Genomic DNA, 17,274 nt, shown 5'->3' on the forward strand with positions numbered 1-17,274 from the left:
GTACCTCCCAGCGGCTCCCAGTGCCTCGAACTGGTGCCGGTGAATGAGGGGGGCGGGGGGCAGGAAGGGGAGGGGCCAGGAGCTAGGGGGCAGGGCCAGGAACTAGGGGGCGGGGATCCGTGGGGCAGGGTCCCCGTGGGGTGGGGCAGGGGTGCAGGCCCTGGGGTTCTCCCATTGGCTCGCTGGCTGCAGCGGACCCCTGAGGACCCCAGCGAGGGGAGGGGCAGGGGGATGGTTTTTGGGGGGGGGGGCGCGGGGGAGGGTCAAAAGGGTTTGAGGGGGTCCAGGAGGGGCTCCTAAGGGTTGGGGAGGGGTCCCAGGAGGGTCTGAAGGGGATCCCAGAAGGGCAGAAAAAGGTGGGATGGGAATTGGGGGGAGGGGCTGGGTCTGGGGGGGCTCTGGGAGGTCCGTAAGGGTCTGCAGGGGTCCGCCAGACTCCGCGGGGGTCCCCAGGGGTCTGGAATGGTCCTTAAGAGTCCATAGGGGTCCGCGGGGGTCTCTTACGGGCCCCTGCAGACCCTTGGGGACCCCCACATATCCCTCCAGACCCTAGGGGACCCCTGCAGACCCCCCCAGAACCCTGCGGACCCCCCCCCCGAACCCTGCGGACAGCCAAGGACCCTGACAGACCCTTGGGGACCCCTCAGGACCCCCACGGTCCTTTAGGGACCCCCAAAAGGGAGAGGGCAGAGGGGGGGAGGTGGGATGGGCACTGCTCCCGGGGATGCCGGCGCCGGGGTCCCGGGGGCGTGAAAGGGGAATTGGGGGGGGCCCTCTGGAGGGTCCCAAAGGAGCTGGGGAGGGGCTGTGAGGGTTAGGGGTCTCTGGGGTTTGAGGTTTTGGGGTCCTGCAGGATTCGGGGAGGTCTCACTGTGGTTTTCGGCGTCCCTGCAGCCCCGGGACCCCCCCCGGGACCCCTCTCTCCCCCTGGGCCCCCCCCAGCCACATCGTGAGCGGTTAGCAGCGCAGCTGTGCCGCCACCCGGTGGCTCAGTGCTGTCCCCGCGCGTCACGGTCGGCACTGCAGATGGGCAGCGGCGAGTGCTGCCTCCAGGAGGCCGAGGGCTGAGCCGCGCCGGGGGGGCTCTGCGCTCCTAGCAGCGACAGCTTCCCCCAGAGGAGCTCTGAGGCCAGCTCCAAGGTTCGGTTTGGGTTCTCCTGGGGATCTCAGACCCCACTGCTCTGATTTCACAGCTGTGTTTCCTTCCCTGCCTAGGGGACAGGATGCCCTCACTCCTGGAGAGAGAGAGGCACAGCCTGAGAGGCCTGGAGCTGTGTGGGCTGTAGATGCTCTTCACCAGCTGGGAGCCATCCCCCCAGGAGTCTTCCACCAGAGAGCCTTCTGCGGGGTGCCACGGTAAGCAGGGTGCAGGTGAAGGGGTCCAGAGCAGGGCAGCAGGGCTGGGCAGGGGGCTGGGGCACAGAGCCCTGGGCAGGGGGCTGGGGCACAGAGTCCTGTGAGGAGAGGCTGAGGAAGCTGGGGTTGCTTAGCCAGGAGAAGAGGAGGCTCAGGGGAGACCTTCTTGCTCTCTACACCTACCTGAAGGGAGGTTGTAGACAGGTGGGGGTTGGGCTCTCCTCCCAGGCACCCAGCACCAGAACAAGAGGACACAGCCTCAAGCTGTGCCAGGGGAGGTTTAGGCTGGAGGTGAGGAGGAAGTTCTTCCCAGCAAGAGAGGTTGGCCCTGGGGATGTGCTGCCCAGGGGGGTGTGGTGGAGTCTCCCTCCCTGGAGATGTCCAGGAGGGGCCTGGGTGGGGCCCTTGGTGCCATGGTCGAGTTGATCAGATGGGGCTGGGTGGGAGGTTGGACTCGAGGACCTCTGAGGCCTTTTCCAACCTCATTAATTCTCTTCCCATCCTATTTCATCTTCCCCTGGGTGGGAGGTTGGACCTGACGCTCCCCGAGGCCCGTCCCAGCCTGGTTCGTGCTGCTTCTGCGTGTTCAGGACAGGGATTCCCTGCTCAGTCTCTCTGCTCAGGGATTCCTCCTCTTCAGAGGTGTGAGAGAGGCTTCCCAGCCAGCCTGAACTATTTCCCCCTCTGCATTTGCCCCCCTGAACAGAAGCACAGGGGGGGAGATGCAGTCCTGTCCTGGCTGTTCTCGCCGGCATTGTGCTTCTCCCTGCCCACCCTGCCCCTTCCTGGGGGCTGCCTGCTCAGAGCTGACAGGTGAGGGGAAGCAGTTCCAGATCTGCCTCACGGCTGTTCCCTCCTTCCCTTCTTTCTGGAGGGAGGCAGTGAGGGGGAGGAGAGGCTCTGCAGATGAGGCACAGCAGCAGCAGAGGGCTATGGAGGGAGGAGAGCAGACTCCAGGGGCCTCCAGGTCAGAGCCGTGCGGTTAGCATCACAGCTCCTGCTCCATCACCACCACCACCACTTGTGCCCCCAGCCCAGCACCAGGGGCAAGGCCCTCACCAGCCAGGACACCACCCAGAGGAGCTCAGCCCCAGCAGGAAGCCCCAGCCAGCACCCCTGGATGGGATTGGGGCGGTCATCACCCCTGGCCCTGACAGCCAGGGGGCTGCCAGGACCCCAACCTTCTGTCACCACCACCATCACTCAGCGTGCACCAGAGACACTCACCAGGGATGCAAGGAGGATCCTCAGCCCAGGCAGGCTCATCCTAGGGGAGCTGCTCTTCCTGGGGGAGGAGATTAAATAGGGGAGTGGGTGGGAGGGGCCAGGTGGCCACACCTGGGGTGGGAGGAGACTCCAGCTGAGCCCAGGTGCCGATGGTTTGAGGGGATGAAGAGGGGAAGTGGGGCAGGTGAGGGACTTCAAGGGTGTCAGGGAGTGACAGGGCTGGGGGGCATGGAACAAAACCCAGAAGGGGGGAGGTTCCGATTGGATGCCAGGAGGAAGCTCTTCCCCATCAGGGTGGTGAGGCTCTGGCACAGGTTGCCCAGGGAGGTGGTGGTAGCCTCACCCATGGGCGATTTGGAGGCCAGGCTGGAGGTGGCTCTGGGCAGCCCGATCCAGGGTGAGGCATCCCTGCCCATGGCAGGGGGGTTGGAACTGGCCGATCCCTGAGGCCCCCTCCCCTCCCCTCCCTTCCCCTCTTCTCCTCTCCCTTCCCCTTTCCTTCTCAGAGCCCAGGCCTGGACGCCTGGCAGGCTGCTGAGCAGCCCTGATGCCTGCAAGCCGCCGTCCGCTCTGGGGGGAAAGAGACGCTCTCGCTCTCCTTGGCCAAGGCTGGTTCTCTTTCTGGCTCACACAAGGACTCCACAGGTCAGGTGATGAGGTGAGATGGATCTGAGACACGTCGTGGAGCCACTTGTGTAAGCATCTTGAGTCTTGCCGAGAGGTTGTTGCTTGTTCCTGCAGAGAAAGGAGTGCTGGGTGTGTTGCGGTGCATCTTCCATCCAGCTGTGCTCTACAGTCTCTCTGGGACCGAGCGCCGGCTCTGTGCAGTGCCTCCGGGGGAGGGGTGAAGGGCACTGGGAGCGTAGGAAAGCAGAAAGGGTCCCAGGAGGGTTTCAGGACAAGGGAGAACAACAGGCTGCTGATACTGGAAGGATGGCCTGGTGATAAAAAAGAGCGGACTGCAGTACACAGCCTGAAGCGTGAGGCAGGGGGACGCTTGCCTCCCTGCTGGAGAAGATCAACCTGATACGGGATGAAGATAACGATGGAGCAAACTCAGAGAGCAGCAGTGGTGCAGGAGTGCCAGGGAAGTGCTCGGGCTGCTGGATTTCCCCTCTGTAAACTGCCTGTTCTGTACCAATAAATGATTCCTGCTGCAGCAATAAATGATTCCTGCTGCACCAGTAAATGATTCCTGCTGCACCAGTAAGTGATTCCTGCTGCACCAATAAGTGATTCCTGCTGCAGCAATAAATGATTCCTGCTGCACCAATAAATGATTCCTGCTGCACCAATAAATGATTCTTGCTGCACCAGTAAGTGATTCCTGCTGCACCAATAAATGATTCCTGCTGCACCAATAAATGATTCCTGCTGCACCAGTAAGTGATTCCTGCTGCACCAATAAATGATTCCTGCTGCACCAGTAAATGATTCCTGCTGCACCAATAAATGATTCCTGCTGCACCAATAAATGATTCCTGCTGCACCAGTAAGTGATTCCTGCTGCACCAGTAAGTGATTCCTGCTGCACCAATAAGTGATTCCTGCTGCAGCAATAAATGATTCCTGCTGCACCAATAAATGATTCCTGCTGCACCAGTAAGTGATTCCTGCTGCACCAGTAAGTGATTCCTGTTGCACCAATAAATGATTCCTGCTGCACCAGTAAATGATTCCTGCTGCACCAGTAAGTGATTCCTGCTGCACCAATAAATGATTCCTGCTGCACCAGGGGGGTCCCTGCATGCATTCCCACACGGGAGTCTCCTGTGCCTAGCAGGAGAAAACTCTGCTCTCTTTCTGCTCCATGTCAGTCTAGGAAGTAGCTTTCGGGGTAGCCTGTGGGGCACCGGAGCACCGCAGCAGGCCGCATGGCTTCAGGAGGATCCAAGGGCGGCTGCGTCTGAGGCACAAAGGCAGCAGCGAGGAACCTGCCTGCGGCCTCCGATGGAGGCCTCGGGTGGAGCATCGCTGCCCAGGGGTCCAACCCAAACTGGGTGTGAGAGACATCGACCTCTGGCACATTCCCCACTGTGGGGGCAGCCACCAGCCGGCAGCACGGGGGCTGGAGTAGCTGCAGCTGTTTGTGGGGGACCCTTCCCTGCCCCCCTTCATTGCTGCAGCAGAGCTCCCCTTCGGGGGGAGAGGGGATGTGTACACAACTGACTAGGAAAGGACCGAGCTGCTGGCTGGGCAGTTTGCTTCACATTCTGCCTTTTGGGGGGGAGAATCAAAGGGAGCGGGGGGATTCTGGGCGGACATGGGGCAGGGGGATGCTGCAGCAGAGGAGCAGGTGAGGGCTGGGGGCACCCCCCTAAACCGCTGACAAGTCTCGGAGGGGACCACAGAACATTTCACAGCGTCAGTGCCGTGAGAGGCGATGCGGAGCAGACCCTCTCCAGCTGGAGAGGGAGGAGTTGGAGCGACTGCTGTGTCACAAAACTTTGGAAACGACCCCCCGTCTCCCCTCTCTGTTTTAAAGGCTGTGAGAATCGTAATGAAGTCACACAGGGGCTTGAGCTATAAGCACAGCCTGCGGCCGTACCCATCATAAACAGAGGCTTTTACCTGCGCGCGGTGTAGGGTTTCGATTTAAATGCCAAAACATCCCGAACGGGGCCGGGCCGAGCTGCTGCCCACGCCCAGGGCAGTGCTCAGGGCCGCCCCCGCGTGCGTCACGGGCGGCACCGCCGCCGTGCCGCGGCGCGTGCCGCCCCGAGGGCGCTCAGCGCTGCAGCGAACCGCGCTGAACGCTTGAAATGCTGGAAAGTTGTTAGGGGGAGAAGGGAAAAGGGAGAGAGAGCCTGACTCGATCGCTGACATGGGTACAACTCCTGCGCCGCAGCGAGGCTCCAGTCCCGCCAGGGCGATAGCGTCGCGATCGTTGCCATGGGTTCAGCGCATGCGTCGCAGCGAGGGTTGTTCGCGCGCACGGGGCTGGCGGCTTTAAAACGGCGCTCACTGGGCCGCCGGGGCTATCGGGTTCCTGCTCGCTCCGTGCTAGGTGAGTGCCTGCCTCCACAGCTCTCCGGGGCTTTCCTCTGGCAGCTGCAGGACCGCACTCTGGCTTTGCTTGCAGGGGGGTTCCCGGAGCCGAGCCGGGACCGTTTGGGAGCCGCGACGGGGCAGGGGACTCGCGCACTACCGGCCGGGGCTGGGGCCGGGGCGAGCGGGCGGGGCGGGCCGGCCGGGGCGAGCGGGCGGGGCGGGGCGGGCCGGCCGGGGCGAGCGGGCGGGGCGGGGCGGGCCGGCCGGGGCGAGCGGGCGGGGCGGGGCGGGCCGGCCGGGGCGAGCGGGCGGGGCGGGCGGGCCGGGGCGAGCGAGCGGGCGGGCGGGCCGGGGCGAGCGAGCGAGCGGGAGGGCCGGGGCGAGCAGCAGTCAGGAAGAGTCAGGAGGGGTCTTTTCCCGGTAATAGTAAGTGCTCTTCTAGCGTGGCACCTGTCGTCTTTGTGTTCCTCCCCGTAACTCCAAGTTCCCTTCCTAGTGCTCTCACTGCCTTTCCAAGTCTCCCAGTAACTCCCCCACAGCTCTGCGAGTTAAATGAATGCCAGAGAAAAATGAGATGCCTGTGCAGTGTTTTTCTAGGGTGCAGGGAAACCTACTCACAGCTTTACAACGTGAGTAACTGAGAGCTAAGCTTTGCTTTTTGCTCCACTCCTTACCGTTTGACTCTTTGCTTTCCACTTGGTCGACCAAGCAAGGCTGATGTCACTTCACAGTCGCTACCCCGTTGGTGCCTGCCTGCGAGTGCCAGGACCCTTCCTGGAACCACAGGACAGAAGGAGGGTTTGTCTCTCTTGCGGTGCCCTGAGCAGGAGTCGTACCAACACAGGCTCAGAAAGCTGAAACCATCGAAAGATTGAATTAGAGAGCAACAGGCATTAGAGGTTGGTTGATGGCCAGGGAGAAATGCACCGACTGCAAGGCAATGGGGGCGTAGTAAATCCTGGGGAACAGGGAACACGCTCGGAGACGCAGAGCCACGCAACAGCTCTCACAGAGAGGCGCAGCAAAAACTCAGCTGCGTCCCGAAGGCGCAAACCCTACCAAGAAGGGCGTCCGTGGGTCGGGGCTATCAGAAGCAGGGCAGCCCCTCAGCTGTCTCTGTCTTTCCTACCGCGATGCCACGTGGGGGTGGGCGATTGTGGGGGGGTTACAGACCATTGCAAAAACAGGGCGGAGGGCTTGCCAGCGCCGGGCAAACCAACCCCAGGGGCGGCTGCTGCCAAGAGGCCTGGTCACACCTAGCGGAGCATGTTGGAAACTGGGGACATTCAGCGTATCCCGCAGCAGAATGTGACTCCGGCTGAGAGAGGATGAACTCAGAGGGGGCAACACACATCAATGCATTATAGTCACTGTGCGAATAGTTAGAAGTCAGTCTAACCTCTTTCCCTCCTGGCTTAACACCAGCCTGGCGTCCAGGACTCAACATACGCACTGCACAGCAACCCACAGAGCTCCTGGGTCATCCCACCTGTACTTGTTCCTGCTGTCCCTGCAGCAATGGACTGTTCCTGATTTTTTTTTTTTTTTCCTCTTTTCCTTTCAAAGTCAGACTGATTCCTGATTCTTCTCCACATCCCTGCCCAGTTCCAGCACCAGAGAGACTGCCCTGAGAGAGAACGAGCCGGGATAACCAGGGACTCGCCTCGAGGAGTCGAATACCACGTGCCAAGAGTGGATGACAGGGCTGTGACAGGGGAGCGGGAGGGGAACGGAGGGGTGGCTTGTGGCGGGTGAAGGCCCATTCTGAAGACAGGGTGGAGGGCTTGCGAGTGTTCTACTAAACTCTCTGCTTCCCAGCTGACTCCAAATTATTTCTTGCTGGATTTGGTCCTTTCCTTTTTTTTTTTCCCCCCTCTGTTGGGAGGGAGGAGGGGGGGAGCAGGAGAGAGATTCTCAGCCTCGACACCATCCAAGCTCTGAGCTCCCAGGTAAGGGTCAAATCGCTGCAGCGACGACACAGCCGAGGAGCGGGCGAGCGAGGGGCGGGGGCAGCCTCTCCCAAACGCTGCCGGCGGACTGCTTGCCCGAACGTTCCCGGGGGGGACGGAAACCCATGACAAAACGTAAGTATTAGCGTGAGGTATTGTAGCGGAGGAAAAGCCATGCTGTTCCTCCAGAGGTTGCAGAGCAGTAGTAACGTGTACGCCAAAAGGTTTCCAATGGCCCTGAGCGGCAAATTAAAACCGCACAACACACACAAAGGAGACCCCACTGGTTTTATATTCAGTTGTTTAATTTGAATGGAAAGGCCTCTGAAGAGAGGCCAGCTGAGTCGCTCCCCACGCACCCGGAGGAGATGCCCCCCCCGACCGGTCAGCGTCCCCCCCCCACTTCAGGGGGTTTGTGGGCATCTATGGTGGGTGTGGGGGGTATCAAAGAGGAATTCAGGGACATGTGGGAGCCAATGGAGGGTCACCTGGGGGCACTTCAGTTGGATGGTTAGGGTTAGTTGGGGGGGGGGAGTGGGGGCTGGCTTGCTGGCAGCCTCTGGTGTGTGTGGGGGGTTGGCCAGCTTGGCAGCGGCGGCCTCTGTTATTGGGCGGGGGGGTTGGCTGGCTTGGCGGCGGCAGCAGTGTCTGTTGTTGGTTGGGGGGTTGGCCGGCTTGGCAGCGGCGGCTTCTGTTGGGTGGGGGGCGGGATGCGTGGCTGGCTTGGCCACAGCCTTTGTTGTTGGGTGGGGGGGTGTTGGCTGGTTTGGTGGCAGCCCATGATTTTGGGTGTGTGTGGGGGGGTGGCTGGCTTTTTGGCGGCAGCTTCTGTTATTGGGTGGGGTGTGTGGGGGGGGGCTTGGCCTGGCGGTGGCCTCTGTTATTGGTTGGGGGGGTGGGATGCGTGGCTGGTTTGGCGGTGGCCTCTGTTATTGGGTGGGGATGGGGGGGGTCGCTGGCTTGGCGGCGTCACCCTCCATTTTTTTGGGGGGTTGGGGGGTGGCTGGCTGCAGCAGCTTCTGTTGCTGGGGGGTATGGGGGGATTCGCTGGTGCGGCGGCGGCCTCTGTTTTTTTGGGGGCTTTGGGGGCGCCTGGCTTGGGGGCGGCAGCTTCTCTTGCTGGGGTGGGGGGGGTTGACTGGCTTGGCGGCAGCGGCTTATGTGGTTGGTTGGGGAGGGTGGCTGGCTTTTTGGCGGCGGTCTCTGTTGGTGTTGGGTGGGTGGGGGGGTGGCTGGCTTGGTGGTGGCAGTGTCTGTTGTTGTTTGGGGGGTTGGCTGGCATGGCAGTGGCAGCCTCTGTTGGGTGGGGGGTGGGATGTGTGGCTGCCTCGGCAGCGGCCTCTGTTGTGTGTGTGGGGTAGGGGTGTTGGCTGGTTTGGCGGCAGCCCATGTTTTTGGGTGTGGGGGTGTGGCTGGCTTTTTGGCGGTGGCCTCTGTTATTGGGTGGGGGTAGGCTTGGTGGCAGCGCCCTCTGGTTTTTGGGGGGGTTAGGGGGTGGCCGGCTTGGTGGCGGCAGCTTCTGTTGCAGGGCTGGGGGGTGGCTGGCTTGGCAGCGGCGGCCTCTGTTGTGACTGGGGTGGGTGGGATGCGTGGCTGGCTTGTCAGCCGCCTCTGTGTTTTGGGGGGTGTGGGGGGGTGGCCAGCTTGGCGAAGGCAGCTTCTGTTGCTGGGGTGGGATGCGTCGCTGGCTTGGCGGCAGCTTCTGTTGCTGGGGGGCATGGGGTGGTTGCTTGTCTTGGCGGCGGCCTATGTGGCTAGGTGGGGGGGCTGTGGCTGGCTTGGTGGCGGCCTCTGTAGTTTGGGGGGGTTGAGGGGTGGCTGGCGCGGCGGCGGCAGCTTCTGTTGCTGGGGGGCATGAGGGGATTTGCTGGCTTGGCGGCAGCGTCCTCTGTGGTTGGGGGGGTGGCTGGCTTTTTGGCGGCGGCCTCTGTTGGTGTTGGGTGGGTGGGGGGGTGGCTGGCTTTGCAGCGACGGCCTCTGTTATGGGGTGGTGGGCAGGCTGCCTTGGCGGCGGCAGTGTCTTGTTGGTTGGGGGTTTGGCTGGCTTGGCAGCGGCAGCCTCTGTTGGGCAGGGGGTGGGATGCGTGGCTGCCTTGGCAGCGGCCTCTGTTGTTGGGTGGGGGGGTAGGAGTGTTGGCTGGTTTGGTGGCAGCCCATGTGTTTGGGTGTGTGTGGGGTGGCTGGCTTTTTGGCGGCAGCCTCTGTTACTGGGTGGGCTGTGGGGGGGGGGGCTGGCTTGGCTTGGTGGCTGTGGCCTTTGTGGTTGGGGGGGGGGCTGGCTTGGCGGCGGTGGCCTGTGTTGGGAGGGGGGGGGGACTGGCTTGGTGGCAGCGGCCTCTGTTGTGACTGGGGTGGGTGGGATGCGTGGCTGGTTTGGCGGCGGCCTCTGTTATTGGGTGGGGGTTGGGGGGGTGGCTGGCATGGTGGCGGCGCCCTCTGTGGTTTGGGGGGGTTGGGGGGTGGCTGGCGCGGCGGCGGCAGCTTCTGTTGCTGGGGGTCATGAGGGGATTTGCTGGCTTGGCGGCAGCGTCCTCTGTGGTTGGGGGGGTGGCTGGCTTTTTGGCGGCGGCCTCTGTTGGCGTTGGGTGGGTGGGGGGGGTGGCTGGCTTTGCAGCGACGGCCTCTGTTATGGGGTGGTGGGCAGGCTGCCTTGGCGGCGGCAGCGTCTGTTGTTGGTTGGGGGTTTGGCTGGCTTGGCAGCGGCGGCCTCTGTTGGGTGGGGGGTGGGATGCGTGGCTGCCTTGGCAGTGGCCTCTGTTGTTGGGTGGGGGGTAGGGGTGTTGGCTGGTTTGGTGGCAGCCCTTGTTTTTGGGTGTGTGTGGGGTGGCTGGCTTTTTGGCGGTTGCCTCTGTTACTGGGTGGGCCGTGGGGGGGTGCTGGCTTGGCTTGGTGGCGGTGGCCTCTGTTGTGACTGGGGTGGGTGGGTGGGATGCGTGGCTGGTTTGGCGGCGGCCATTGTTATTGGGTGGGAGTTTGGGGGGCAGGCTTGGTGGCAGCGCCCTCTGTTTTTTGGGGGGGTTAGTGGGTGGCCGGCTTGGCGGCGGCAGCTTCTGTTCCTGGGGGGTGTGGGGCAATTTGCTGGCTTGGTGGCAGCGGCCTCTGTTTTTTGGGGGGCTTAGGGGATGGCCGGCTTGGTGGCGGCAGCTTCTGTTGCGGGGCTGGGGGGTGGCTGGCTTGGCAGCAGCGGCCTCTGTTGTGACTGGGGTGGGTGGGATGCGTGGCTGGCTTGTCAGTGGCCTCTGTTTTTTGGGGGGTGTGGGGGGTGGCCAGCTTGGTGACGGCAGCTTCTGTTGCTGGGGGGCATGGGGTGGTTGCTTGTCTTGGCAGCGGCCTGTGTGGCTGGGTGGGGGGGCTGTGTCTGGCTTGGTGGCGGCGGCCTCTGCTGTGACTGGGGTGGGTGGGATGCGTGGCTGGTTTGGTGGCGGCCTCTGTTATTGGGTGGGGGTTGGGGGGGTGGCTGGTGTGGTGGCAGCGCCCTCTGTGGTTTGGGGGGGTTGAGGGGTGGCTGGTGCAGCAGCGGCAGCTTCTGTTGCTGGGGTGGTGTGGGGGTTGGCTGGCTTGGTGGCAGCGGCCTATGTGGTTGGTTGGGGGGGTGGCTGGCTTTTTGGCGGCGGCCTCTGTTGGTTGTGGGTGGGTAGGGGGGTGGCTGGCTTTTTGGCAGTGGTCTCTGTTACTGGGTGGGCCGTGGGGGGGGGCTGGCTTGGCTTGGCGGCGGCCCCTGTTATTGGGTGGGGGTGTGGGGGAGTGGGGGGGTGTCTGTCTTGGCGGCGGCGGCCTATGTGGTTGGGTGGGGGGGCTGTGGCTGACTTGGTGGCGGCGGCCTCTGTGTTTTGGGGGGCTTGGGGGCTGCCTGGCTTGGCAGCGTCCGCTTCTGTTGCTGGGGTGGGGGGGGTTGGCTGGCTTGGCGGCAGCTTCTGTTGCTGGGGGGCATGAGGGGATTTGCTGGCTTGGCGGCAGCGTCCTCTGTGGTTGGGGGGGGTGGCTGGCTTTTTGGCGGCAGCCTCTGTTGGTGTTGGGTGGGTGGGGGGGGTGGCTGGCTTTGCAGCGACAGCCTCTGTTATGGGGTGGTGGGCCGGCTGCCTTGGCGGCGGCAGCGTCTGTTGTTGGTTGGGGGTTTGGCTGGCTTGGCAGCCGCGGCCTCTGTTGGGTGGGGGGTGGGATGCGTGGCTGCCTTGGCAGTGGCCTCTGTTGTTGGGTACGGGGTAGGGGTGTTGGCTGGTTTGGTGGCAGCCCATGTTTTTGGGTGTGTGTGGGGTGGCTGGCTTTTTGGCGGTGGCCTCTGTTACTGGGTGGGCCGTGGGGGGGTGCTGGCTTGGCTTGGTGGCTGTGCCCTCTGTGGTTGGGGGGGGGGGGGGCTGGCTTGGCGGTGGTGGCCTGTGTTGGGTGTGGGGGGACTGGCTTGGTGGCGGCGGCCTCTGTGACTGGGGTGGGTGGGATGCGTGGCTGGTTTGGCGGCGGCCTCTGTTATTGGGTGGGGGTTGGGGGGGTGGCTGGCATGGTGGTGGCGCCCTCTGGTTTTTGGGGGGGTTAGTGGATGGCCGGCTTGGCGGCGGCAGCTTCTGTTGCTGGGGGGTGTGGGGCAATTTGCTGGCTTGGTGGCAGCGGCCTCTGTTTTTTGGGGGGGTTAGGGGATGGCCGGCTTGGTGGCGGCAGCTTCTGTTGCTGGGGTGGGATGCGTCGCTGGCTTGGCAGCAGCTTCTGTTGCTGGGGGGTATGGGGTGGTTGCTTGTCTTGGCGGCGGCCTATGTGGCTGGGTGGGGGGGCTGTGGCTGGCGCGGCGGCGGCCTCTGTTGTGACTGGGGTGGGTGGGATGCGTGGCTGGTTTGGTGTCAGCATCTGTTATTGGGTGGGGGTTGGGGGGGTGGCTGGCGTGGTGGCGGTGCCCTCTGTGGTTTGGGGGGGTTGAGGGGTGGCTGGTGCGGCAGTGGCAGCTTCTGTTGCTGGGGTGGGGGGGGGGTTGGCTGGCTTGGCGGCAGCAGCCTCTGTGGTTGGTTGGGGGGGTGGCTGGCTTTTTGGCGGTGGGCTCTGTTGGTTGTGGGTGGGTAGGGGGGTGGCTGGCTTTTTGGCAGTGGCCTCTGTTACTGGGTGGGCCGTGGGGTGGGGGCTGGCTTGGCTTGGCGGCGGCCCCTGTTATTGGGTGGTGGAGTGGGGGGGTGGCTGGCTTGGCAGCAGCGGCCTCTGTTATGGGGTGGTGGGCTGGCTGCCTGGCGGCAGCAGCATTTTTTGTTGGTTGGGGGTTTGGCTGGCTTGGCAGCAGCGGCCTCTGTTGGGCGGGGAGTGGGATGCGTGGCTGCCTTGGCAGCGGCCTCTGTTGTTGGGTGGGGGATAGGGGTGGTGGCTGATTTGGCGGCAGCCCATGTTTTTGGGTGTGTGGGGGGTGGCTGGCTTTTTGGCAGCGGCCTCTGTTACTGGGTGGGCCGTGGAGGGGGGCTGGCTTGGCTTGGTGGCGGTGGCCTCTGTGGTTGGGGGGGGGGCTGGCTTGGCGGCGGTGGCCTCTGTGGTTGGGGGGGGGGCTGGCTTGGCGGTGGTGGCCTGTGTTGGGAGGGGGGGGGACTGGCTTGGTGGCGGCGGCCTCTGTTGTGACTGGGGTGGGTGGGATGCGTGGCTGGTTTGGCGGCGGCCTCTGTTATTGGGTGGGGGTTGGGGGTGGCTGGCTTGGTGGTGGCGCCCTCTGTGGTTTGGGGGGGGTTGGGGGGTGGCCGGCTTGGCGGCAGCAGCTTCTGTTGCTGGGGTGGGGGTTTGGCTGGCTTGGCGGCAGCTTCTGTTGCTGGGGGGGGGGGTGGGGGGGTTGCTTGTCTTGCCGGCGGCCTATGTGTTTGGGTGGGTGGGGGGGCTGGCTTGGCGGCGGCCTCAGTTTGGGGGGCGTGGCTTGGTGGCGGTGGCCTCAGTTGGATCCAACTGAAAGGTCCTTTTGGAGCCCCTCCAGAGCCTCCCCATATACCTCTCTGTGTGCCCGAATTCCCCTTTGATACCCGCAGATCCACCTTAGATGCTAGCAGGCCCCTTAAGAGCGGGGGCAGCACTGACCAGGTAGGGGATTCTCACCCCTGTGTGTGGGGGGAGGCTTCACTGGGCTCTCCTCAGAGGTTACTTCCATTCAAATTAAAGAGACCAAAACCCAAAGAAACCTCAGGACAAAGAATAAAGGCAAAAGAAACAAAGGATCCCCCCCCCAACACACACTGAGGAGGGTTCCCCCTCTTTAATTCCTTGAGACCCATTTCGTAGTTCTGTTTTCAAACTGCTTTGCTCTGCTTGCAATCGGCTTCTACCTGCTAGCAGCCTTTGTGTGTAACGGAAGAGACGCAGCGGGGGTGAGTTCAGAGCCTTGTTACCTGGCACTTAGTGCCAGTCCTGACTACCTATATGAACAGGAGAGATTGGCAGTCTTAGGGCGAGTCGGCTCGGCTCTCTGTGAAGCCGGAGGATTTCCTTCCCCCGAACAGACGGCGGCTCCGCCCAGCCGGGCTGCCTCTCACCAGGCGCGCCGGGGCTCGGCTCCCCCGGGCGCCAGCCGGCTCCGCCGAGGTCTGCTCTCAGCTCGTCTTCCTTTAGCTTCCGTGGGTTCCCTTCGTCTGGCTGAGCTCCGCACCAGGTTAGTGCCAGCCTCTGTCGCTGTCCGCGGTTCCCGTGTAGGTGCTCCGAAGGTTCGATACGCCTGAATGTTCTAGGAGGGGATTAAAAGCCCTAAGACTTCACATAAGTCGCTGGTAAGAAAAGGAGGAAAACTATCTGCAGAAACCAGGAAAACGTGCAGCAGACTTCTGGGAAATAGTCCAACCTCCTCTTTCACAGAAGTAAGGTGAGTTTGTGAAACCGCTCGGCTCCGAGACCTTTAGGAGAGATCCCACAGCCGTCCAGGGCTGTAGCGAGCCCTATAGAACTCCGGCAGTTACCCGAGCCGTGGCGTTCGTCTTTTCCCCCAGATCGGTTTCCGAGGACCGCGGCGGGACCCCTCTCCGTCGGGCCGCGGGGCCCGCCGAGGTGCAGGACCTCTCCGGGCGCCCCCTTAGAGGCTTCTCAGGCAGAGCTCTTTTAACTCAGTCAGATCACCCCAGGAAGAGACAAGAGCCTTCAGGCAGGAAAAGGACTGCTGGCAAGGGAAAGGGGTAACGTGTAAGCCCTAAGGGGGCGTCCCACAAGGGAGAAAGGCAAATCGCTGCCACAGGTAAGAGCCCTCGGGGTGGAACCAGGGGGTTCCACTAAGCATTCCAATGGGGGAGACTGCAAAGGTTTTCATATAGCAATTGACCCTCTTCTTTACTATCCATGTAAACAGGAAAGTTTCAGTTTTAGGGTGAGTCGGCGTAGCGCTTTCAGCGAAGGAAAAGATTTTTCCTCGCCTCAGCCGGCGGCGACTCAAACTCCCCGCGGCAGCTCACCCGCGGGGCCCCCCGAGACGAGGAGAGGCGAACCGAGGCGAACGGAACCGGACGGAACCGGCGCGGGGCTCCCCGAGGCGAGGCGGAAGGAACCGGCACGTTGGGGGCTTGGCGGGGCTCAGCTCCTCGCTCAGATTCTTCCCGGTTTCCTCGGGCTCCCTTCCAGGTAAGCGCCAGCCTCTGCCGCTCTCGGGGGTTCTTACGTAGCAGCTCATTGGAAACGCTTGCACGTTCTCGGAGGGGATTAAAATCCCTAAGAGGCCAGCTAACCCTGACACCCCTCTCTTGCAACTTCATAGCTCTGCTGTTTAACTAGGCGCAGCAGTCTGGTATTAATTTGTCTGAAAAGAGGCTTTGAAATGCGCTGCATGGGGTTCTGAAAGACGTAAACTTACAGTGCGTATCTCTAGTACACAACAGCTCACGGATTTTCCTTTGCGTTGTAGGGTTTTTGAACACTCACCGGTTTCGGCGTCGGGTTGGTTTTTCTCGGAACGGAAAACCTTCCGAGCGGAGGCCGGCGGGGCGCTTCCCACGCGCGGCGGCAAGAGACGCCCCCCCGACCGCTCAGCGTAAGTCCGCCGCTTTCAATCGATTCCCCTTTGGTAGGTACGTTGCCAAAATTGGCTTTGCTCTACGCGCAAATCGCTTTTCCGTTCCGGCATCACTTGCATCTCAGAGAGGAGATCCGGTGGGGGGGGGGGGGTAACTTCAGAGCCTCTTTACCGTCGCAATGAATACCATTCCTGAATATCTCTATAGAGAGGAGAGGATTGTAGTTGGATTTATAGTCTCGGGGCGAGTCGCCTCGGCGCTCTCAGGCAAACGAGAGGGTTTTCTTCCCCTAAAAGGGCGGCTCGGCGCGGCTCGGCGGCTCGGCTCGGCGCGGCTCGGCGGCTCGGCTCGGCGCGGCTCGGCGGCTCGGCTCGGCGCGGCTCGGCGGCTCGGCTCGGCGCGGCTCGGCGGCTCGGCTCGGCGCGGCTCGGCGGCTCGGCTCGGCGCGGCTCGGCGGCTCGGCGCGGCTCGGCGGCTCGGCGCGGCTCGGCGGCTCGGCGCGGCTCGGCGGCTCGGCGGCTCGGCTCGGCGCGGCGCGGCTCGGCGGCTCGGCTCGGCGCGGCTCGGCGGCTCGGCGCGGCTCGGCGGCTCGGCTCGGCTCGGCTCGGCGGCTCGGCTCGGCGGCTCGGCTCGGCGGCTCGGCTCGGCGGCTCGGCGCGGCTCGGCGGCTCGGCTCGGCGCGGCTCGGCGGCTCGGCTCGGCGCGGCTCGGCGGCTCGGCTCGGCGGCTCGGCTCGGCGCGGCTCGGCGGCTCGGCGCGGCTCGGCGGCTCGGCTCGGCGCGGCTCGGCGCGGCTCGGCGGCTCGGCGCGGCTCGGCGCGGCTCGGCGGCTCGGCTCGGCTCGGCGCGGCTCGGCGGCTCGGCTCGGCTCGGCGCGGCTCGGCGGCTGCGAAGTATCTACTTAGCAATCGATCCCATTCTTTCCTGTCGATGTAAACAGTTGTTTTATTTTTTCAGTCGGTTTTCAGTCGTAGGGTATGTGTTGCGCAATCGGCGGGCGAGGGGGAAAACGGTTCCTATCGGCATGTAAACTAAGGGGCCAAAAAATCCCAGATGACGTAAAAAAGCCCAAAGCAAAGCGACGACCCTCGCGGCACAAACGAAGACCCCCCGTTCCTGAGCAATCGTTACACATTTCATAGATGTTTTCAAGCCGTGCGTTACCGTATTTGGAATTCGTTTTTACATTACGGAAGCCTTGGTATTTAACAGGACAGATCCAACGGGGGCAATTGCAAAGCTTCTTATGTAGCAATTGGTAATACTCTTGACTATCCACAGAAAAAGCAGGTATTTTTAGCAGGATTTTCTGTTGACGAAACGACGCGGGGCTCTCTGAAACGAAGAGACGAAACATTGCAATGCTGGCCTGAAATGAAATGGTGTGGGGCTCTCTGAAATCAGACCAGGTGAAATGGTGCAATGCTGGCCTGAAATGAAGTGGTGTGGGGCTCTCTGAAATGAGACCAGGTGAAATGGAGCAATGCTGGCCTGAAATGAACTGGTTGTGGGGGCTCTCTGGACTGACAAGAGGTGAAATGTTGCAATGCTGGCCTGAAATGAAGTGGTGTGGGGGCCCTCTGAAATGACAAGAGGTGAAATGGTGCAATGCTGGCCTGAAATGAAACGATGTGGGGGCTCTCTGAAATGAGACCAGGTGAAATGGTGCAATGCTGGCCTGAAATGAACTGGTGTGGGGCTCTCTGAAATGAGACCAGGTGAAATGTTGCAATGCTGGCCTGAAATGAAACAGTATGGGGGCTCTCTGAAATGAGACCAGGTGAAATGGTGCAATGCTGGCCTGAAATGAAATGG

The 17,274-nt window shown here is 62.6% G+C and overlaps 2 long non-coding RNA genes across 3 annotated transcripts; both read left to right on the forward strand.

The window, feature by feature from the left end:
• Nucleotides 1–5,562: 5,562 nt before the first annotated feature.
• LOC137450684 (uncharacterized) lies at nucleotides 5,563–7,287 on the forward strand. Of its 2 annotated transcripts, XR_010989620.1 has the most exons (4): nucleotides 5,563–5,590; nucleotides 6,071–6,203; nucleotides 6,306–6,473; nucleotides 7,141–7,287. It is a non-coding gene; the product is annotated as an uncharacterized lncRNA (long non-coding RNA). The 2 variants fall into 2 exon arrangements; XR_010989619.1 differs by having other exon boundaries at nucleotides 6,071–6,473.
• A 6,251-nt stretch (nucleotides 7,288–13,538) lies between these two features.
• Nucleotides 13,539–15,596, forward strand: LOC137450782 (uncharacterized). The gene is made up of 4 exons (XR_010989637.1): nucleotides 13,539–14,325; nucleotides 14,450–14,691; nucleotides 14,803–15,071; nucleotides 15,352–15,596. It is a non-coding gene; the product is annotated as an uncharacterized lncRNA (long non-coding RNA).
• The last annotated feature ends 1,678 nt before the right edge of the window (nucleotides 15,597–17,274 follow it).

The sequence above is a fragment of the Melanerpes formicivorus genome, unplaced genomic scaffold, assembly GCF_026170545.1.
Source record: "Melanerpes formicivorus ecotype bairdi unplaced genomic scaffold, bMelFor1.0.p_v2 SCAF_37, whole genome shotgun sequence".
NCBI lineage: Eukaryota > Metazoa > Chordata > Aves > Piciformes > Picidae > Melanerpes > Melanerpes formicivorus.